Raw genomic sequence first — 25256 nt, forward strand, 5'->3', positions numbered from 1 at the left:
GTGACTCCCTGCAATCAATGCATCCAGGCAATGACTCCCTGCAACCAGTGCATCCAGGCAATGACTCCCTGCAACCAGTGCATCCAGGCAATGAATCCCTGCAACCAATGCATCCAGGCAATGACTCCCTGCAACCAGTGCATCCAGACAACGACTCCCTGCAACCAGTGCATCCCTGCAACCAGTGCATCCAGGCAATGACTCCCTGCAACCAGTGCATCCAGGCAATGACTCCCTGCAACCAATGCATCCAGGCAATGACTCCCTGCAACCAGTGCATCCAGGCAATGACACCCTGCAACCAGTGCTTCCAGGCAATGACTCCCTGCAACCAATGCATCCAGGCAATAACTCCCTGCAACCAGTGCATCCAGGCAATGACACCCTGCAACCAGTGCATCCAGGCAATGACTCCCTGCAACCAATGCATCCAGGCAATGACTCCCTGCAACCAATGCATCCGGGCAATGACTCCCTGCAACCAATGCATCCAGGCAATGACTCCCTGCAACCAATGCATCCAGACAATGACTCCCTGCAACCAATGCATTCAAGCAATGACTCCCTACAACCAATGCATCCAGGCAATGACTCCCTGTAACCAGTGCATCCAGGCAATGACACCCTGCAACCAGTGCGTCCAGGCAATGACTCCCTGCAACCAATGCGTCCAGACAAGGACTCCCTGCAACCAATGCATCCAGGCAATGACTCCCAGCAACCAATGCGTCCAGGCAATGACTCCCTGCAACCAATGCGTCCAGGCAATGACTCCCTGCAACCAGTGCATCCAGGCAATGACTCCCTGCAACCAGTGCATCCAAGCAATGACTCCCTGCAACCAGTGCATCCAGGCAATGACTCCCTGCAACCAGTGCATCCAGGCAATGACTCCCTGCAACCAGTGCATCCAGGCAATGACTCCCTGCAACCAGTGCACCCAGGGAATGACTCCCTGCAACCAGTGCATCCAGGCAATGACTCCCTGCAACCAGTGCATCCATGCAATGACTCCCTGCAACCAGTGCATCCATGCAATGACTCCCTGCAACCAGTGCATCCAGGCAATGACTCCCTGCCACCAGTGCGTCCAGGCAATGACTCCCTGCCACCAGTGCATCCATGCAATGACTCCCTGCAACCAGTGCATCCAGGCAATGACTCCCTGCAACCAATGCGTCTAGACAAGGACTCCCTGCAACCAGTACGTCCAGAAAAGGACTCCCTGCAACCAGTGCATCCAGGCAATGACTATCTGCAACTAATGCGTCCAGGCAATGGCTCCCTGTAACCAGTGCATCCATGCAATAACTCCCTGCAACCAGTGCATCCATGCAATGACTCCCTGCAACCAATGCATCCAGGCAATGACTCCCTGCAACCAGTGCATCCAGGCAGTGACTCCCTGAAACCAGTGCATCCAGGCAATGACTCCATGCAACCAATGCATCCAGGCAATGACTCCATGCAACCAATGCATCCAGGCAATAACTCCCTGCAATCAATGCATCCAGGCAATGACTCCCTGCAACCAATGCATCCAGACAATAACTCCCTGCAACCAATGCATCCAGGCAATGACTCCCTGCAACCAGTGCACCCAGGCAATGACTCCCTGCAGCCAATGCGTCCAGGCAATGACTCCCTGCAACCAGTGCATCCATGCAATGACTCCCTGCAACCAGTGCATCCAGGCAATGACTCCCTGCAACCAGTGCATCCAGGCAGTGACTCCCTGCAACCAATGCATCCAGGCAGTGACTCCCTGCAACCAGTGCATCCAGGCAATGACTCCCTGCAACCAGTGCATCCAGGCAATGACTCCCTGCAGCCAGTGCATCCAGGCAATGACTCCCTGCAACCAGTGCATCCAGGCAATGACTCCCTGCAACCAATGCGTCCAGACAAGGACTCCCTGCAACCAGTACGTCCAGACAAGGACTCCCTGCAACCAATGCGTCCAGGCAATGACTCCCGGCAACCAATGCGTCCAGGCAATGACTCCCTGCAACCAGTGTGTCCATGCAATGACTCCCTGCAACCAGTGCATCCATGCAATGACTCCCTGCAACCAGTGCATCCAGGCAATGACTCCCTGCAACCAGTGCATCCAGGCAGTGACTCCCTGCAACCAGTGCATCCAGGCAATGACTCCCTGCAACCAGTGCATCCAGGCAGTGACTCCCTGCAACCAATGCGTCCAGGCAATGACTTCCTGCAACCAGTGCATCCAGGCACTGACTCCCTGCAACCAAAGCGTCCAGGCAATGACTCCCTGCAACCAGTGCATCCAGGCAATGACTCCCTGCAACCAATGCGTCCAGGCAATGACTCCCTGCAACCAGTGCGTCCAGGCAATGACTCCCTGCAACCAGTGCATCCATGCAATGACTCCCTGCAACCAGTGCATCCAGGCAATGACTCCCTGCAACCAGTGCATCCAGGCAATGACTCCCTGCAACCAATGCATCCAGGCAATGACTCCCTGCAACCAGTGCACCCAGGCAATGACTCCCTGCAACCAGTGCATCCAGGCAATGACTCCCTGCAACCAGTGCATCCATGCAATGACTCCCTGCAACAAGTGCATCCAGGCAATGACTCCCTGCAACCAGTGCGTCCAGGCAATGACTCCCTGCAACCAGTGCATCCATGCAATGACTCCCTGCAACCAGTGCATCCAGGCAATGACTCCCTGCAACCAATGCGTCTAGACAAGGACTCCCTGCAACCAGTACGTCCAGACAAGGACTCCCTGCAACCAATGCATCCAGGCAATGACTATCCGCAACCAATGCGTCCAGGCAATGGCTCCCTGTAACCAGTGCATCCATGCAATGACTCCCTGCAACCAATGCATCTAGACAAGGACTCCCTGCAACCAGTACGTCCAGACAAGGACTCCCTGCCACCAATGCATCCAGGCAATGACTATCCGCAATCAATGCATCCAGGCAATGGCTCCCTGTAACCAGTGCATCCATGCAATGACTCCCTGCAACCAATGCATCCAGGCAATGACTCCCTGCAACCAGTGCATCCAGGCAGTGACTCCCTGAAACCAATGCATCCAGGCAATGACTCCCTGCAACCAGTGCATCCAGGCAATGACTCCCTGCAACCAGTGCATTCAGGCAATGACTCCCTGCAACCAGTGCATCCAGGCAATGACTCCCTGCAACCAGTGCATCCAGGCAATGACACCCTGCAACCAGTGCATCCAGGCAATGACTCCCTGCAACCAATGCATCCAGGCAATAACTCCCTGCAATCAATCCATCCAGGCAATGACTCCCTGCAACCAATGCATCCAGGCAATGACTCCCTGCAACCAGTGCACCCAGGCAATGACTCCCTGCAACCAATGCGTCCAGGAAATGACTCCCTGCAACCAGTGCATCCATGCAATGACTTCCTGCAACCAGTGCATCTAGGCAATGACTCCCTGCAACCAGTGCATCCAGGCAGTGACTCCCTGCAACCAATGCATCCAGGCAATGACTCCCTGCAACCAGTGCATCCAGGCAATGACTCCCTGCAACCAATGCATTCAGGCAATGACTCCCTGCAACCAGTGCATCCAGACAATGACTCCCTGCAACCAGTGCATCCAGGCAATGACTCCCTGCAACCAGTGCATCCAGGCAATGACTCCCTGCAACCAGTGCATCCAGACAATGACTCCCTGCAACCAATGCATCCAGGCAATGACTCCCTGCAACCAATGCATCCAGGCAATGACTCCCTGCAACCAGTGCATCCAGGCAATGACTCCCTGCAACCAGTACGACCAGACAAGGACTCCCTGCAACCAATGCATCCAGGCAATGACTCCCTGCAACCAATACGTCCAGGCAATGACTCCCTGCAACCAGTGCATCCAGGCAATGACTCCCTGCAACCAGTGCATCCATGCAATGACTCCCTGCAACCAGTGCATCCAGGCAATGACTCCCTGCAACCAGTGCATCCAGGCAGTGACTCCCTGCAACCAATGCATCCAGGCAATGACTCCCTGCAACCAGTGCATCCAGGCAATGACTCCCTGCAACCAATGCATCCAGGCAATGACTCCCTGCAACCAGTGCATCCAGACAATGACTCCCTGCAACCAGTGCATCCAGGCAATGACTCCCTGCAACCAATGCATCCAGGCAATGACTCTCTGCAACCAGTGCATCCAGACAATGACTCCCTGCAACCAATGCATCCAGGCAATGACTCCCTGCAACCAATGCATCCAGGCAATGACTCCCTGCAACCAATGCATCCAGGCAATGACTCCCTGCAACCAGTGCATCCAGGCAATGACTCCCTGCAACCAGTACGACCAGACAAGGACTCCCTGCAACCAATGCATCCAGGCAATGACTCCCTGCAACCAATACGTCCAGGCAATGACTCCCTGCAACCAGTGCATCCAGGCAATGACTCCCTGCAACCAGTGCATCCAGGCAATGACTCCCTGCAACAAGTGCATCCATGCAATGACTCCCTGCAACAAGTGCATCCAGGCAATGACTCCCTGCAACCAGTGCATCCAGGCAATGACTCCCTGCAACCAGTGTACCCAGACAGTGACTCCCTGCAACCAATGCATCCAGGCAATGACTCCCTGCAACCATTGCATCCAGGCAGTGACTCCCTGCAACCAATGCATCCAGGCAATGACGCCCTGCAACCAGTGCATCCAGGCAATGACTCCCTGCAACCAAAGCATCCAGGCAATGACACCCTGCAACCAGTGCATCCAGGCAATGACTCCCTTCAACCAATGCATCCAGGCAATGACTCCCTGCAACCAGTGCGTCCAGGCAATGACTCCCTGCAACCCATGCATCCAGGCAGTGACTCCCTGCAACCAGTGCATCCAGGCAGTGACTCCCTGCAACCAGTGCATCCAGGCAATGACTCCCTGCAACCAGTGCATCCAGGCAATGACTCCCTGCAACCAGTGCATCCAGGCAATGACTCCCTGCAACCAATGCATCCAGGCAATGACTCCCTGCAACCAGTGCATCCAGGCAATGACTCCCTGCAACTAGTGCTTCCAGACAATGACTCCCTGCAACCAGTGCATCCAGTCAGTGACTCCCTGCAACCCAGGCAATGACTCCCTGCAACCAATGCATCCAGGCAATGACTCCCTGCAACCAGTGCATCTAGGCAATGACTCCCTGCATCCACTGAACCGTGGTGCGCACTTGCAGCACTCACAGCACTCCAGCATGCACACACAGGACACACTGCACTCAGGCAATCAACCCCAGTGATGACAAAACGCTGGCAAGGACTCCCAGTATGCACATCAAACAAGGAGCTCAGAGGGAAATAACCTAGGTCGCCCTCCACTCAACAGTCATCATACCAACAATGACCTAGGTTGTTTATGGGCCTTCAGTTTTAGACCGAGAAGGTGTACTGCTTATCACACTTTTTACTCAGCAGAACAAACCTCCCTTTCTCGTTTTTCAAGGAAAGGTAATACACCAGTCAGTAGCCCATCATAAAAACAAGCCTGCTCCCTGTCCAGACAGAAGAAGAAACCCTCACCCATAAAGTGATGAAAAAAATGTGAAAAAGCGCGATAACACCTCACGGGCGCACCACCAATGGGACCCCTGGTAGGTACTCACCAGGCTGGCCCAGTTATCATCATCGGTGTTATCGGGCTAAATTAACGGTGTCCGAGTGAAACACAACTGTGTTATAAGTGCAGTGTAAACAATATAGTGATGTCACAAAACATACAAACACATATAAACAACTACCAGCACGAACCCACAGTTTTATTCTTGTTCATTTATGCTGTTAGTATGTATTAAAAAAGTGAAAATGGCTACTACCTATAGAGCCAGATTCTCCTTGCCAACATGTTTCATTGCCATGGTGATATTCAGGCAATTTCTTCAGGGCAACAACTTTCTATGCCACTGCATTGGACACCAGGGTTTCAAATTACTGTCATGGAATTAAAAACATGAAAAACGAGTTTTACTTACAAGCACCACATGCATATACACCACGTTACTAAAAGCCACATGAGCACAGGGTCATAATTACCCTAACTCGGCAAATGTCTTTCATACCAGCCAAGAAGTGGTCTTGAGAACTGGACTCAAAATGGTTGTATGACGGCACCCCGCTTGCATTTACCCTGCATACATTTACAACACAGTCACTACCCCGACTGCAACGTTACCACATGTTACTTTACCACGCAGGTCATATCAATGACTTGCTTTAGGGGGAGCAGGACGTTGGAATAGTATAAATTATAGTTCTAACTCCAGTCTACACAACTGCAGGGAAGGTGTTCTAAAACCCGTTCAACAACACACCCCGTACATCAAGTTGTTGTAACAAATTGCGGGTTAAAGTAATGAGTGGTAACAAGGCTGTGGGGGTAGTGACTGCATTGTAAAGGCTGGTCATTGTAAAGACTGTGGGGTTAAGGATAATACCTCACAAAACACACGAGGGCTCTCAAGAATTGGGCACGCAGTACTCCAAATGATGCCCACAGAACTGGGCACAACCCTGAACATAAGCCATTACCAGTCATAACATTTTCCACGTGGACTGCATCCCAGGGCACACTGATCCATGTTCATTCTCCAGAACTGGACTCCATATTCTATTCCAGACGTGGACTAGAGAAGGGATGTATGTCGTTACTACGCATGCTTTTACAACGCATGCCTTTACCACGCAACTTTTACAACGCAAGTCGTTACAACGTCTTGCGTTGGGGGGTGCTGGATAGTGAATAGTTTAATTTACTATTCCAACTCCAGTCCCCGTGGATAGTAGGGAAGGTTTTGGATAGTAAATTAAACTATTCCCTATCCTACAGCGCTCCCCAGTGCAAGTCGTTGTAACGACTTGCGTTGTAAAAGTTGCGTGGTAAAGGTAGTGCGTGGTAAAAGTTGCGTTGTAAACGCTGTTTACCATAGAGAAGTCGACACTAGTCAGATGAGACCCACCCTCCCCCACCAGCAATACATGCAATATTAAGGCAGCTGCTTTCTGTTCATAAAACCTCTGAAAAACATAATTCTCATCATTGACAAAGAACACTGCAATACATTACTAGGGTAGTATGCCATTTGTCAATGCATGTTAAAGCCCACTTTCCAAATGTTTAACGAGTTTCGGTCTTGTTGTGGTGCCTCTGTGAGACCATCTTCAGGACATGAAGATTAAGGACCCCTTGCTAGGTCAGTCAACTAGTGTGTAACCCAGTATTACTCCTGCCACCCCAATGCCCTTGCTTCTTAACATGAAGGTTAACCAGTTTAATAACCCTGAGGTCCCTTTCCTATTTGTTGACCTTTACCTCCTCCTCATTCCCAGAATTCCCCTCCTCTGCCCTGGGTGCATGCCGTGCTCTTGCGTCAGACCTCAGCTGGCTCCTCCTTGCCTTAGAAGGTGAGACTGTTTTGCTGGCATTTGTCAGGTTTTTTGTCCTATTTGGGGCAGTTCCCAGCTGGATGAACAGTGCTCTGGGCCTCAAACATTGGAGACTTGTTCTCTGAATTCAGCCTGAAACCTGTTTATCCTAGCAGGGCTGGGAAGCAGCCAACTCCTTTCTACCTGCTCACCTCTCGTTTCTTCTTCCAGGTGGTGCGGTGCCCTGGGCAGGATGAAAGGAGGGCCTTATTCCTATGTGTAGAGGAATGCATATTAGGTTACATTGCACAGTTTTTGTAGGCATAACAATCAGAAACTCTTGGCCTCTTGCGTGCGCTATGCGATCTTGCAGGTAGATTCATCAAGCATTTTTGCGAGCGCAAACGGTGCAAATTGCAAAATTTGGCCGTTTGCGCCCGCAAAAATGGCATTTGAGATTCATCAATGGTTCATGAACTCGCAATTTGAAAAATCGCAAATAATTGCGATTTCTCAAATTGCGATCGCATTTAAGGATCTCAATTAGAGATTCCTTAAATGCTATTCATGAACCTTTTAAAAATTGCGAAATCGCAATATTGGGCCGCTATTTACCACGAAGTGTAACTTCGTGGTAAATAGCGAAAACTCAGAAAAATGCACTTTAGTGCATTTTTCTAAGTTGGATGTTACACACACACATGTCCTTTGGACATGTGTGTGCGCAACATCAGTCTACATTTACATTTCAGGGGTGCTACAGGGTGTCCTTTGGACACCCCTGGCACCCTTGAAATAGCATCCTTATTTGCGATTAGCAATTTGCTAATCGCAAATAAGGAAGCTGTAGAAATCGCAAATAATATTGCGATTTCTACATGAATCTCGTTTTGCGAGTCTTTAATAGCGATTCCTTAATAATCGCTATTAAGGACTCGCAAAAGAGGACAATGATGAATCTGGGGGTTGGTCCCTTAGCTTAGTGTATTAACAGTCCGATGCAGTGCTTAATTTGTAAAAAAAAAAAATGTAAGTGCCCGCGTCCTTCTCCGGAGGCCGCTGCAGCCTGCACCACCCACTGCCCCTGCCAGTGCAGCCAAAGCCAGTATCAACACAACTATTAACCATTACACTCCTGCAAGTGTGACAATTCAGACTATTCTAGGCCATCCAAAACTATAATAATGGTGTGAGCTGCAGGTAATCATTTTTTTAAAATGTATATTGACCTATTAAACCCTGTTGCTGTGCTCATCTCAAAATTAGGCAAACTGCGCCACCATGCGATGGACTATCACTAGAGCCAGTGCTGCCAATTAAGTGCCAGTGCCGAGGACCGGAAACCACTGGCTCAAATTATGCACTGGTTAGATGTACATGTGTTTTGTCTGATTTAGTGTGGCAGTCTGCAGGTGTGTGGCTTGTAGTCCAAAGCCACCCATTATGCCACTTCAGACAGAGACCAGCCCTGGTCCAGTGCCAACAGGACAAATTCACCCAGAACTGACAGACCATGTCCTCCCTAAATGGGAGCACAAAAAGCCCCAGACATGGATGTCATTTAGGGGCTCACCAGTGTCCCCAGCTGCAACCCCTGGGCTTGCCCCTTTCAACCCTTTCACTGCCTTTGCGACCCCAGAGAGGCAGCAGAGTTAGTGACAAAAAGACTGAGGCAGCTTGCTCTTCTGGGCTTTGGTGCTCCACCTTTATTTCTGCCTATGATTTATTTTACTAATAGTAAATAATAGTTATTCACTAGTAGTTTAATTTTTAAAATGGAGCACCAGGAGGTGGGATGAGCTATCCAGTCGCAGATGATGTAAGTAAAAAAACATTTTTTAACATGTATATTGTGTACATGCTTGTGGGTGAAAGAGTGTGGGTGAAAGTGTGTGTGCAAAAGAGTGTGTGTTTGTGACTTATGGCTGTATGTGTAAACATGTGTGAGTGAGAATCAGTGAGAGGTAGTGAGTGAGAATGATTCAGTGTCACTGAGTATGAATGAGAGCAGGATACTGAAAGAGAGTGAATGAGTGCAATTAGGTGAAAATGAATGTAGGAAAATGAGTGAGTGAATGTAAGTGAACGAGGGTAAGAATGTAGGGGCTTATTTATGGTATTTTGGCACAGGGCAATGCAGGAAGGAAAAGTGAAAGGGCAGGAATGCACCGTTTTTAAGCTATACACTGCAATCATGTCCTTTCTCCCTGTGCTGGCACAGTTTTGACAGCCTAGCGCCAGTGTACCTCCATTACATGTAGGATTGCTTTTGTGCAGGAAGTGGCACCTCACTGCACAAAAACAATCCTACGAGGCGTGTTCCTCTTTCTATGTGTGCTGCAGAATGCAGCATTTATGGAAAGAGGTAAAAACGAGGAGAAATATGTTCATTTCTCCTTGTTACGCCTCATCTCGGGAGGCACGTGGATTTGGTGCTTCCCCAGGTTTATATTACTTTGTAAATCTGGGGAAGGGTCAAATTCTTTGGGTTGTGGTAAATAAAAACTAATTATTTACGCTGTCGGAATTTCTATAATTACCCAAGAAATGGTAATACATAAAATGAGGAGCAGAGTCCGTGGTCTTCGAGTTGAAAGGGTTTTATTCCAGAACTCGAGTTAAGGGAGAGCTCCTTCACCAAGCGGGTTCAGGAGTAGTCTGCTTTACTTGGAACATAACAGCACTTATATACATTATGAGTACAATCAAAAGAAGGAGTTCCCCCGGACTTGATTCAATCATTCATGATGTAATCATACGGAAGACATAGCATGCTTGTTCTCGTTTAAAGAATAACTTGGATTACATTTACACATAGACAAACATATTGCATTGGAGTGATTGTGGTGACAAGTTACAGAGTTACTAGTGTCTGGGGACAGAGAATCGAGGCATTGTTACAGGGTCGTTTCTGTCGGAAAGGTAAAGAGGACGAGGCATTGTGCGTTCTTTACTCCTTACACAAGGGCGGTGATGTCTCACAATGGTATAGCTGGGAGGAAGGAGAATGGGCTGTGGTTAACTATTCTTCTTCATGGCTGTCTCATGTGCTTGATCAGGTTTTCCCTTGATTGTTGACCCAAACTGTGGCTGCCCCCGCAAGCTGAGAGATCATTGACGAGCGAGAGCTGCTCGTTCTGTGACAGAGTTGGAGGGGGGGGTTTTGGCGAGCCAACCATCTTAACTGACTCCGTTCTGGTCTAAGGGAAAATATCGAACGGGACGGAAACCTGTAAGATACATGATGGCTGGCCATTATTTTCTTTGCATGTGCCAGTACAACGAAGAGAAAAATAGGCAAGAGGGGGTATAACAGGGATCTGTGCTTGAAGTAGGAAAATCGGCTTGCCTGTCGGTGTTAGGGTGAATAGGGTGCATGATGGGACACCAGGCGGAAAAAGGAGTTTTTAGTCAACTTCCACATTCCCTCCTTGTCCCATAGAAACCCTATTACAGAAATTCTTAATCAATTTCTATATTCATTAGGTCATATACTTGTTCTTGCAACATGATCTTTTCATTTTTCTTTCCTCTGTTTCGTGGACGAGGAGTACAGGAAGTGGCACACAGTCCACAAAGGGCGGGGCCACACTGGACACAGAGGCAGCAGGTGAAAATAGTGGCTAAAACGAGGCCCAGGACTGTTAATGCCTTCCACCCCCAGGTGGACAGGAGGTCCCACAACCAGCCGGTCAGGGACCATGTGCCGGTGTCCATATCCAACTTATCGGATAGCACATGGAGGCGGGAGATAGCAGAATAAACTGATGGGGCGTTGTCTGGAATAAATACACAACAACTGGACCCTATTACCTTACACACACCACCACGGTCGGCTAACAGGACATCTAAAACTATACGGTGCTGCAGTGTCATGAGCCTGTCTGCAGCTACCTCAGCTGTAATGTTATATAAGACGCCAGTTGTTTCGTCTATGGCGGCCTGAACTACACGGGTTAGTTGCCGGATGTGGCGACTATTTGCCATAGGTCCCCAGAAAGGGAGAAAACCTTTAAAGAAGTCTCCAGCTTCTTGTCCTGCAGTATCTTCTGCATCTATGACCCCCCTTCGCTGTCTTCTAACTTGGGTCAGAGGGTCAATCAGGTGGTAATCGGCAGGGGTGGTGTAAGTCGGTGGTAAAAGGAATGCGATGTAGCACTTTCCAGACCAGCCTTGAGGCAACCAAGTGCGCGCATGGGGTCCACAGATGAAATAGGTGTTTGGGGCAGTTACTATGGTCGGAAAATCGGGAGCGGGTAGTGTATATGTCCTATCACACTCGCTGTTCCCCATTACTTCCCCTTTTCCTTTCCCCCTTATGCAAAACCGGCCGTTTTCCGGTACTACCCAACCTCCTTGATCTGTCCGTCTTTGATCGGCGGAAAACATTTCCCTGAAGGAAGCAATGTCATGGAACTGAGAGTAACTGATATTTTCATGATCTTCGGCCCTCCCCCAGGTTACAGTAAGATCCACCATTTTAGAAACAGCCTTTACTATTTTAGTCTTTACTTCGTTCCAATTACTCTCGTGTTTCAATTTTGTCGGGGGAATGTTTCTGACTGAGGCAGAAAATATCATGGCTAATGCATAGACGGACCCTGAATAACCGAACGGGAGAGAGAAAAAGGGCATTCCCTTATGTACGGAATGTGGCATCAAGCCACAAACCCAACAGTTCGTCTTGTTGACTATGAGTTGGTGTTCATGGAGGGTGGAAATGAAGGTATTATTTATAAACTCCTTTCTTCTGTCCTCGAGGTGTGGGGCAAGATCAACATGGGAATGCATAGTGGTATTCTTTACAAGTGTGGAAGAATGCGGAGGGAAAACTGTACATAAGATCCAACCCAGACAAGCTGCTACACAGCAAACAAGTAACATTATCAGTAGGAAAATCGAGAACCTGTTATGCAGTAATTTTACATAATTAGTCTTTTTCCATTTGCGCATCATGTCATTTCTCCTCATTTTGTCTATGAATTTAATATCAAAATGTCTCTGTACACGAGATCAAAACGTCTCCCAGCAGCCGCTTCACCAAGAGCTTATTCCTGGGCTTAATTAGCTACCGGTGCGTTACGATCAGGTGTAATGACTTTAGTCTATTTTTGGTGAGATCGCAGCCGCGATCTGTATTCCTGTTGAGGAGTGAGTTCTGGAAGTGGGGAAATTATATCCGGGGCGTTTATAGCCGTTGAACAGGGCACAGTGTCTGTTGGTGTTGGTCCAAATAATTTTCTGCAGTGGCTAGCGTGGAGCCATCCCTTGCGTCCTTCTACTTTGACGGCCGTCCTCGTGGTCAAGAGTACTAATTTCGGAGCCGTCCACCTTTTCTCCAGGGGGCTGGTACGATCGAAGTTCCGTACAAGTATCCACTCTCCGGGCATTATAGAGTGTTCCTCAGGCGTGGTGTGGTCTGGAAAAGCTGCTGCAACCTGCGAACGACAAGATTGGAGTGCAGACATCAAGGAAGCCAGGTAATCTGTCAACATGTTAGAATCAATTTCAGTCAGTTTCCTAGGAGAAGGGACACCCCAGATGTTAGGAGGTCTCCCGAATGTTATTTCGAAAGGGGACAGTCCCGTCCGGGAATGTGCCACCATCCGCATGTAAAAGAGAGCGACCGGGAGGGCAGTGACCCAGTCTATCCCTTTTTCTGCACATACTTTGGCTAGTTTCGTTTTCAAGGTCTGGTTGTGTCGCTCTACCAGGCCCGCTGCTTGAGGGTGTCGGACACAATGAAATCTCCAGGAATATCCCAGTAGTAGAGAAACAGCCTCCATTAGTTTGGAAGAGAAAGGCTGTCCATTGTCTGAATAGATGACCCTTGGTAACCCATACCTGGGGAAGAATTCTCTCACTAGTTGCTTAGCGGTTGTCTGGGCACCATAGTCTGGGACGGGGTATGCTTCAGTCCATCGTGTCAGTGTACACACTACCACCAGTACATATTTGTACCCTCTACATCTGTCCATCTGGATATAATCCATTTGGAGGACTTCGAAAGGATGATCAGGAGGCTGGAATCCACCCTGTTCTACTGGTACTCCTTTACCAGGGTTAAATTGGCAACATATCATACAAGTTTTTACCTTTTGTTTGGCTGCAGCTCTTAGGTGTTTGTTAAACCAGATGTTCCGTAAACTATCCAGCATACCTTTCTTGCCTAGGTGGGCGGGGCTATGGACTGTGTCAATTATGACTTGTACCATGGAGTCAGGGAGAAACCACACTGTTCGGTTTTTGGTCATCCAACCCTGATCAGTCTGGACCCCTCCTTGTTCAGTCCATTTCTTTATTTCATCTGCGGTGGCATGTGTCTGTATGTCTTGCACATCTTTCATGGGGTCCCTCACTATCATAGTGACAGTCTGTGTGGGTAACTGAGAATCTGTGGTATTCGCTGGATTCTGGGCTGTCTGTTTAGCAGTCCGGTCCGCTAAGTCATTTCCTTTAGATATAGTGTCTGTAGCTTTGGTATGTGCTTTGCACTTCAGAATAGCTATGGCTGTAGGCAGGTGTATGGCATCTAGTAAGGCTTGAATCAGGGGACCATGTTGTATTTTAGCCCCATGTGAGGTAAGAAAACCTCTTTCTCGCCACAATACTCCAAAATTATGAACTACACCAAATGCATATTGGGAATCGGTATAGATGTTCACTTTCAATTGTTTTGCCCATATGCAGGCCTGTGTCAGGGCGATGAGCTCTGCTGCTTGGGCTGACAGGATGTCTATTCTTTGGGTCTCTATAATTTTACAGTCCATTGTTACTGCATAGGCTGCCACTAACTCTCCAGCGCTTGTCCTCATGCACGATCCATCCACATAAAGTGTTACATCAGGATCTGGGAGTGCAACATCTGTTAGGTCTTGTCTTGGTTTTGTCACTACATCGATCATCTCCACACAGTCATGTTGTGTCGTGTCACCTGAGCTTGAGGGCAAAAGGGTAGCGGGGTTCAATATGTTGCACCGTCTGATCTCTATGTGTGGTTGAAAGAGCGTTAGTTCGTATCCTGTCAGTCTTGCTACAGTCAGGTGTTGAGTCTGCGTTCTGTTTAGAAGGACTTCCACAGCATGTGGCACTTGTACTATCAGGGGATGTCCTAACACTATTGAATCGCTTTGTCTTATGGCCAGGGCTGTAGCCGCAACGGATTTCAGAGATGCAGGCAAAGCTTGTGCTACGGGGTCCAATGTGCTAGAGAAATAAGCACAGGGTCTATTTCTTCCTGCTTGGTCTTGTGTGAGGACAGATAGTGCTGTTCCGTCACGTTCTGTCACGAAAAGGGTAAAATGCTTGCTGTAATTCGGGGTGGCCAAAACTGGTGCTTGACACAGAGCTAGTTTCAGAGCTTCAAATGCTTGGGAGTGTTCTGATGTCCAAGGGAGAGTTGTATGAGTGGCTGCTTCCACTGTAGTTAACTGTATGAGTGGCTTAACTATGTGGGCATACTGAGGGATCCATTGTCTGCAATATGAAGTGAGACCAATGAATGCACGCACTTCTTTTTGTGACTTTGGCTGTGAAATTGTCGAGATCAATTGGATTCGTTCTTGTGTCAGTTGCCTACCCTCCTTGGACAGCAAATGTCCTAAGTAAGCCACTTGCTGTGCGCAGAACTGCAATTTTGAGGGAGACACCTTGTGACCTTTGTCTGTCAGGAAGTGTAGAACTGTGAGAGATGCTTTTGCACAGTCTGGTTCTGTCCTTGCTGTGATGAGAATGTCATCTACATACTGTATTAATGCTGTGTTGGTAGGCATATTGATACTGTCAAGTTGTCTTTTTAGTGCTTGGCTGTAGATGCTTGGACTTTCTGTATAGCCTTGGGGAGCTCTAGTGAACCTGAAACTTCGTCCTTTTAAACTGAATCCGAATAGATATTGACTGTCGGGATGTATGGGAATGCTGAAAAACGCATTCTTCAAGTCAATGACTGTGAAAAATGCAGCTTCGGGGTCTATGGCAGTCAGTAGTGAGGAAATATCTGGGACCATGGATATTGTGGGATCACACATTTGTTCAGTTCTCGAAGATCAACCACCAGTCGGTAGACCGGGGGTGCCTGAGGGTCAGTCCTTTTGAGGACTGGAAGAACTGGAGAATTGCAAACATTTGAATCCGTCTCTATCACCACTCCATGTTCTATGAGTTCTTGGATTATCTTGAGTAAGGCTTGTTCAGCCTCGGGTGGAATCTTATATTGTCGTATACGGGGTAGGACTACACCCTCCTTGAGTGTGACTTGATGTGGGGTGATGTCCATGTATCCGACATCAGTCGAGCTTTTTGCCCACAAATGTTGTGGGATGTCATTTAGTCTGGGGTCGAATTCTTTGACTGTGAAATGTCCTTTGAAATCTCGTAGAAACAATTTTACTCCTTCTGGTGAACAGCATATTACTGCTCCTAGTTCTTTGAGTGTCTTGATTCCTAGTAAATTCTCTGGGCACATTTCCGTAAGGACTAGATCAGTAGTACGTGTCAAAAGGCCTACTCCTAATGAGACTTGTTCAGACACTTTGTTTATGATCGGTTTTCCTAAAAAGCCCAGAGATATATTATGTGAGCCAGAGAGAGGAACCTCTGGGACTTCCTTATGACTTATGGTAGTCCTACTCGCCCCCGTGTCTATGAGGAATTTTCTGTCTTGTCCCAGTAAGTGAGCTTGTACATATGGACCTTTCTGATCCACTGGAACTGGGATAAGGGGCAAGTCACTTTCTCTCTCTAGGCTGTCTCATGCATATGGTTCAAACTCGGGGTAATCTGACTGTGCGTACTGGTACATCTGTGTGGCAGCAGCAGCAGGCGTCTGAACCTGTGGAAGGGTAATGGTCTGAGGCTGCTGAGTGTTACCTGGTCTGGGAGTGTGAGGGCGTTCTTTTGTCTTTCCTGTCGCTATGTTATGTTTCAGGACTGGGCATTCCCTCACAAAATGGCCTGGTTGCTTGCAGTAGTTGCAAGTACCTTTATTAGCCCCCACATTACCTTTGGGGTCCGTGTTTACTGGTGCCGTCTGTGCAACCAGTACCTTCATTTTTGTGTCTTTTACTCGTTTCTTTTCTTGTTCCTGTTCTTCCCTTATTCTGTTGTGGTGGTACTGTAACATTTGTAACATTTGTGAAGGACTATTTGCTTGCCAGGTACTCTCAATTTTCAATACTCTATTTCTGATGGGGGGTAAGGCGTTGTCCACCAATTTGGACACAAAAAGATGAGGATATGCCTCGCTACTATGTGCGAGTCCACTATTTATAGAGAAACATTTCTCCAATCTGGTGTAATAATCACCCGTACCCTCGTCTGGCTTTTGTTTACAGGCAGAAATGGCATCCCAATCTTCCTTTTTTGTTGCCAATAACAGAGGCAAGACCTGTATGAGGAGACTGGGTAATTCCTTTACACATTCACCTAGACCTTCACCTGGTTTTTGGTCTGTCTCTTCTTTTTCTAGGGCAGTCCACGTAATCTTTTTACCACCCACCTCCCAGTCCTTTTCCTTCAATTTGTCAAATATGCCTGTAGGTAGAATTACTTTAAGTTGTATGATTATATCTGGATATGTAAAACTACCCATTTGGAGGATATCCTTCAACTCTCTATGAAATCCTCCGGGATCTTTTTCGTGAGAGGGCACCATCTTTTTCATTTCCAATATTTCTAACTTGGTAAGGGTTGTATACACTTGTACTCGTTGCAGTGTACCATCTGGCTGGGGTATGGGGTGGACTTCTCGTAAGGGGTATTGGCCTATACTGTAAGGTTCATGGTCTGATGAAGCTAAGGTAAGTTGGAGGTAACGGAGGTGCAGGTCCAGAATGGTATTGATCAATTCCGGTCCCCGAGACCTCCATCTTTCTGTCACTACTTCTTGTAACAGTTTGTATAGCTTATCTGATCGGTGGAAGTTATTCTCGTATAAGGTAGCCAGGTGTTGGATCATATAAATACCTGCTAGCCGTTGTTCTGCTCGGGGAAGAGCCAGAAACATTTGTGCTACTATATCTGGGCCATATACCCGGTGCTGTGATATCCAATGGGTGGCAGACCGGGCCAATTCCTTTTCTTGTTGAGTAAGGGGAGGCTCATTGTCCATCCATTCATCTAGGGCTCTTTCTGTGGACTGAAAAAGGTCTTCCGGAGAAGGATCTAATCTTTTAACTTTCCGCGACACTCGCGGGGTTCGCCACTTGGAGCCAGGACAATGTCGCGCTACACCCAGGAAATTTATTCTACCTAGTGTCGGACCCTCATCTTCCTCTGAGTCGTCCTCCTGTGTGACTTTCTCAGAGTGGATGGTGACAATTTTCTTTACCAGTCTTTTAGTTATTTTGTCGATCTGATGTCCCAGATCGTGTGCTCCCCTTGTGGAAAAGTAAATTCTGCCATGTTCTGTGTCCCTACGTGTCATCCATCATATGTTATGTGTGCATGATTAAATATGCATATGTATTCCCTATGTTCGATTCAAGACACAATTATAGTTGTGTCCACCTCTAGTATGCCAGTTTCCAGTCCTCGTGAATACTACGAATATCAGGCCTATGTAAAGCTACGTTGCCACGTCTCTCAGTGTGCACGTTATTTCATTGTAAAGTCCCCGTTTCTAGGCCTCAAAAGGGCCTGGACACCAGATTCAGCTCCTGTCTCCTGAAGCCTCGCTGAGGAGCGATACAGCCCCCACCTGTATCCTCGACCCTTCACTTACTTCCTGCCTCGCAGTGCCCGGTTCAGCCTGGCTCTGCCTCTGAGTCTGCCAAGAAAATGTTATGATTCCAGTTATCAGTTCAGTCCTCCTTCTCTGCATTCCTAAGCTACTGAACTGCATCAATAGTTTCCGTCATTGTCTAGCCTTCACGTCTCCACGTTAGAGAAATACTGCATTTAATGGTCATTTAATATTCTTCATCACGCACTACATGTAGAATAATGCATGGTCCAGTCTTAGAATCAAGTTAGCCTTTCCCCTCCTGACTTCTAGTTTATATCAACATGTTCTCTAAACATCGGATACTAGATACTGCTTAGGTACATGTCGCCCTGACTCTCCAGACTTCAGTCTCTGCTCCTAGCACAGAGTTCATAGCCCCCAGCTTCACCTAGTGATACGTCATTGCCAGTTTGCGCGCACCACCAGGTTAGAGGTCCCGGCTCCTCAGGTAGCCCCCTCCATGGTTTCCGCCCTATTCATGACATATTCTGTTACGTTTGCATCACATGTCTATGTATACGCCCTGTTACACCCACTTTCACCCTTATCTTTCGCGACTGCTACGCGTCACGCCTTTTGCTCCACCCACTGCTCCGCCTATCATATGTACTGTAATGCAACTGTTTTACTATATATGCTTGTGTATTGTTATTAAATGCTAGCGCGCTCATCCCAGATCCAGCCCCAGCAGCTGCTGGGCCCTGCCATCCTATTCCTATGCAGGTTGTCCTGTTCCTGTCCCTTATGCTGTAATAAACCTGCGAAACTCCTACTACCTCGAATCTTGACTCTTATTTATTGAGCTATCTGTTATTCATTTATACATTCAAAAATAGGGTATTATTTATTTATTTACCACATAATGGCGCCCGAACAGGGACTTGCCCTTTCCCCACGCGCCGGTGAAGCCACGCCGGCCCCCTGACCCTCTGCAGCCGTGACGGAACCATACCGTGCACGTGCAGATATTTCTGCTTCAAGTATCCCTCAGGCCCACGGAGGAGACGGAGGAGGCGGTCCAGCATCCAGACGAGGCGGTGGAGGAATGCGGCGAGTCCCGACCAGAGCCCAAGCCAAGAGTCCAAGGTCCGAGGTATCCGGAGGTCCACCCGTAACTTAAGTCCGAAGTTCGTTGTCCGTCGTCGAAGCAGTCCAGTCCAGTCCGAGGCCTTCCGTTCTTGCTGCCCGGTGAGTACCATTACTGGGGTAGTATCTAGACAGGGTCAATCTAATTGACTCTGGTCCGTGGGTTGGTGGTACCCAGACACACAAACGAAGTGTCCACTTCGGTGGATACGGGTCCTGACGTGTCTCTTTATGAGACCGGTAAGTTTCGTACTGTTTCAGCAGTGCATCTAGTTTCTGTTCCAGTCAGTTCTGTTCTCGAGAAAATTCATATAAAGTCATATATTCTGTGTTCCGTATTCCAGGTAGTATTCTGTTCGAACTGTTATTTCTAAATGTTTTTCATGTATTTTAATGTCGTGGTATGAATGGGGAATAAGTATCGTGTTCATTGTGTATTGTATTGTGTCTAGATTACAGTCCAGTCATGCCCTTGTTTTCAAAATTACGTCAGTTAAAAACTAGAAAGGGTTTGTTAGAGGAAGCAGTTCCAGTCCCACCTAGGGACAGTCCAGGTCATTTTATGTATCAGAAGCATGGCATAAGTGCCATATTATATCTAGATTTATGGGTAGAGTATACAAAACAGTTAGAAGAAAAGTATAGATGGCCCGTATCGGGTACATGGGATGCCGAGTGCATCATGCGAGTAGAAGAGGCATTATGGAAAAAGAAAGCCAGACAATCACAGAAAGATGCCATCGAGCTATGGCGTAAAGAAGCTCATAAAAGAACCGAAAAAGAAATCAGAAAGTCAGAATTAAGTAGAGAATCCTTAGAACGAGCACAAGAAAAAGAACTAATCGAGATAGGTGAACAAGTCAAAGCCGAACAGTCAGACAGACAGAGGCATGCCCTCATTAAGGGTATGTATCCTCTTCTTGCCGAGGGCTTGCCAAAAGCGACCCCGGAGGCATCCAGTAATTTTCCGCCATCACTAGTTCCGATCAAGTTACGTCACAAACCAACCGCAGCTGATATTTTCATCTCGTCCTATTTGGACGACACAGTCCCAGAATATGCAAATCCTGTTCCCGCTCCACCAGTCCCTGTAAATCAGGCACTTCCCGTTCCTCCAGACACCGGGGCACCCTTTGCAGCACCTGCTACGGTCCCCCCGGTCCAGCCCGCCATACAAGTCCAGCCCACATTCCAATTTCCCACCCTGCCAGGACGAAAAGCATCAGTTGATGATTCTAGTCTAGGGGCCGCAGGAGGAGGTCCTCCTCGAACCCCGCCGCCACATAAGCGTTTAACGGCAGCCGAATTACATATGCAAGCGTCACAACGTACGCCCAGACTGTCTGTTGTAGAAATAAGAAAATCCCTTGCCGAATGCTGCTATGACCCAGTCCCAGGCGAAGATGATATGGTTTTATATTCATTACGCGTAAGAAATGTGGCCGAGTATCTAGTCACCCTACCAGATATGAAGGAAGATCTAGACAGAATATATCGTTTCATCCGTACAGGGGAAGATCCAGAAAGTATTAGTGATGTCATGTCCCAAAGGAAAGCTGAGACCCAGCTCATGATATTAAAGTTTCTGATTAATTGTCTAATAAGAGAACAAGATTACCCGTCCAAAAATCAGGCCGAAATGAAAGCCCTGATGAAGTGGAGTAATAGTATAGCCGAGGGTAAGCACAAGACTATCAGTGCTATGGAGAGTATGTACAAGAAAATCCGTAAAGAAATAATAAAGTTACACGAACAACGTAAAGCAGCACAAGTAAACGAGAAAGAAAGTAACTCTGATACTGAAGAGTTAGAAGACGAGAATTCTGCCAGAATAGCGTATGTAGGACAACGTAGATTTCCAGATCGCCATTTACGTCTAGAACCCAAGTCTACGTTCCATCATCCAGTACCAGACCAAGGTTCTCTAGAACAAGTATTTCAAGCTACCGATCACATTCTGAAATCACGAATCGGTTACAGTGAGTTAAGTACTATGCATGAACAAGAACTAGCCCGATCAGCAGTCCGATGGATTACTGATTCTACCACTTTTCCAGACGAAATAGTGGCACAAATGTTTCTGAAAATGCCCCCAGCCGAGCAACGACTGGTGGGTATGTATATGATTCAGCACCTCATTACTCTGTATGAGGGTCAACATTCTGATCCAGGTCCGTTACATGATATCCTGAACGAGTTACTCCAGTATAGATGGAGAGGTCTAGGTACCGATTTAATTAGTGTCATTCTAGAACAGCGCCACAAATATAGAACGTTTCTGAACCCGCATTTTGTTCATGTCTCACCCCCAGAAAGTAAACCATTTTACATAGACAGACAGAATCCGTTACGAGAAGTCCACCCGGTTAGAGGAACGGGTGGCGAAATGCAGCGAGTGTTTGTATACACTCCGATCACAAAGATGGAACTTCTGGAGATGAAGAAATTAATTCCCTGTCATGATAAAGATCCAGCAGGGTTCCATAGAGAATTAAAAGACATGCTCCGTATGGGAGAATACACGTATCCAGATATAATTAAAATGTTAAAGGTTCTGTTGCCCGCAGGGGTGTATGAAAAGCTCAAGGAAAAAGACTGGGAGGTGGGAGAGAAAAAGATCGATTGGGCAGTCCTAGAAGCTGAAGATAAGGTACGAGTACCAGGTACCGGTCTCGGAGATAAATGTAAAGAATTACCTGAATTATTGATTCAAGTTTTACCCAGATTATTGACAACTAGAAAAGAAGACTGGGATGCAATCTTAGCCTGTAAACAGAAACAAGACGAAGATATTAGTGATTTTTATTCTAGATTCGAGAAATGTTTTAGCATCAACAGTGGCCTCAAGACAAGTAGTGAGTCATACCCTCACCTTTTTGTTACTAAATTAGTCGAGAATTCAAGTTCACAAATTAAAAATCGAGTTCTGAAAGTCGAAAGTACCTGGCAAGCTAATACCCCGTCCCAGATGTTGCAGATGCTCCAATACCACCAGAATAGAATCAGAGAAGAGCAAGAACATGAAAGAAAACGTATGAAAGACACGAAAATGAAAGTACTAGTTGCACAATCTGTTCCTCAAGACAGTCAGAAGAGGGGTCCGAATCAAGCCAGTCATCCTGCAGCTCCCGTTAAAGGGAATTGCAATTATTGTAAACAGCCAGGTCATTTTATAAACGAGTGTGCAGTTCTGAAACACAACATAGCTACTGGTAAGACTAAAGAAAGACCACGTCCGCCTAGACAAGAACAAGTTTCACAGACTCCTCAGTTACAGAATGCACCACAGACAGTTACAGCACCGCAGCCTATCGCTGCAACACAGCATGTCACACAGCAGATGTACCAGTATGCACAGTCTGAGTATCCAGAGTACCAACAGTATTCATGAAACAGCCTAGAGAGGGAGGTAGGCTTGCCTCTCATCGAGATACCTGTAGATCAAGAAGGTCCCTATGTTCATAGTCAAGTATTAGGGAAAGACAGAAAGTTTTTGATCGATACAGGGGCAAGTAGGACCACAATTAGTCACGCCGAAGTTCCAGGGGCTCCGCTCTCAGGCTCAAGAAATGTTTCCCTTGGATTTTCAGGAAAGCCTATCGTAAATGAGATCTCAAAGCCAGTTTCTCTAGAAGTAGGTCCATTGTCCCGCACTACTGATCTGTTACTTACTAAGTCATGTCCAGAAAATCTATTAGGCATTAAGACACTGAAAGAGTTAGGTGCAGTTATATGCTGTTCCCCAGAGGGAATACGATTGTTCCTACGTGACTTTAAGGGTCACTATGTATTACGAGATTTTGATTCAAGACTGTCTAATGTTCCACAGCATTTATGGGCGCAAGGTCCAACTGATGTAGGTTACATGCAAATCACACCCTATCGTGTGACTCTCAAGCCAGGTGTAGTGTTACCACGAATCAGACAGTACAGATTGCCACCTGAGGCTGTAGCAGCCTTATCCAAAATTATTGACGAGCTTATTGCTCAAGGAGTGGTTGTAGAAACTGACTCCAATGTATGCAATTCTCCGATCATTCCAGTCATGAAACGTACTGATCCAAATGCACCCCCAGTATATCGATTAGTGATTGACCTACGAGAGCTTAATAAGTGTATTATTCCTCAGTACCCAGTTGTCCCAGACATCTCTTCCCTATTAACAGCCATTGATTCCGAAGCCACGTTCTTTACTGTAATCGACCTCAAGAACGCGTTTTTCAGTGTTCCCATTCATCCAGACAGCCAGTTCCTTTTCGGATTTTGTTTAAATGGAAGGAGCTATAAATTCACACGAGCTCCTCAAGGTTTCACAGAAAGCCCTAGCATTTACAGTCAAGCACTTAAAAGACAACTAGACAACATTCACATGCCAACTGACACTGCCCTGCTCCAGTATGTCGATGATCTACTGATCACAGCCCGTTCTGAACGTGCTTGCGAGCGAGCATCCCTTACAGTCTTGTATTTCCTAGCCGAGATGGGGCACAAGGTGTCCCCTTCTAAGCTTCAATTCTGTGTCCAGCAAGTGGTCTACTTAGGACACTTGCTGTCCAAGAGGGGTAGGCAGCTGACACCAGACCGTATCCAGTTAATAGCGAGTCTTCCTCAGCCCAAGACCCAGAAGGAGGTACGTGCTTTTATTGGCCTTACTTCTTATTGCAGACAATGGATTCCTCAGTATGCATTTCTAGCCAAACCACTGATACAGTTAACGACACAGGAGGCAGCCGTATCGACTGTTCTCCCTTGGACATCTGAACATACACTTAGTTTCAATGAGTTAAAGAAAGCTTTATGCCAAGCTCCAGTTCTAGCGACACCGAACTACAGTAAGCCTTTTACACTTTTCGTTACTGAACGCGAAGGTACAGCATTATCTGTTCTCACACAAGATCAAGCAGGACAATACAAGCCATGTGCTTATTTTTCGAGCACATTAGATCCTGTAGCCCAGGCTCTGCCTGCGTGCCTCAAGTCAGTTGCAGCCACAGCACTAGCTATCAGGCAAAGTGATTCCATAGTCTTAGGACATTTCCTGACAGTACAGGTTCCACACTCTGTGGAAGTTCTTTTGAACCGAACACAAACTCAGCACTTGACAATTGCACGTTTAACAGGTTATGAATTGACATTATTCCAGCCACACATGGAAATCAGACGCTGCAACATCCTGAACCCTGCTACACTGTTACCATCAGTTAATTCAAATCCAGCCACACATGATTGCGTGGAAGTAGTTAACATTACGACAAAGCCAAGACAAGATCTGACAGATACTCCGTTACCAGACCCCGACCTGACACTTTATGTGGATGGTTCATGTATGAGAACAAGTACAGGAGAACTAGTCGCCGCGTATGCAGTGACTACTGACACTGAAGTTATTGAGACACACCGTATTGACACCCTGTCCGCTCAAGCAGCAGAGCTAGTTGCTCTGACACAAGCCTGCATACACGCCAAGAACTTGAAAGTTAATGTCTACACGGATTCACGTTACGCATTTGGAGTCGTACACGACTTCGGAGTGCTCTGGCAGGAGAGAGGTTTCATGACTTCTCATGGAACCAAGATTCAGCATGGTCTCCTTATTTCAAGCTCTGTTAGATGCCATACATTTACCGACATCTATCGCTATCATGAAATGCAAAGCACATACGAAAGTTACTGACATTATTTCCCAAGGTAATGATCTAGCAGATCGCACAGCCAAGCTTACAGCACAGACTCCAGACATTCCAGTTAATCAGACACATACTCCAGATCCGACTACATGTATGACAGTTAAGGACCCTACACAAGATGTCATAGATATACAGTTACATGCTACTCCCGAAGAAATTAAGAAATGGTCCGAACAAGGAGGGGTCCAGACAGATCAAGGATGGTTAACGAAGGGTAGAGCAACATGGTTTCTCCCCGACTCTATGGTTCAAGTCATTATTAATACCGCACATAGTCCAGCACATTTAGGAGAAAAAGCTATGTTAGACAGTATCCAGAATATTTGGTTCAACAAGCATTTACGAGCTGCAGCCAAGCAGAAAGTCCG

Source organism: Lissotriton helveticus, chromosome 1_1 (assembly GCF_964261635.1).
Source record: "Lissotriton helveticus chromosome 1_1, aLisHel1.1, whole genome shotgun sequence".
NCBI lineage: Eukaryota > Metazoa > Chordata > Amphibia > Caudata > Salamandridae > Lissotriton > Lissotriton helveticus.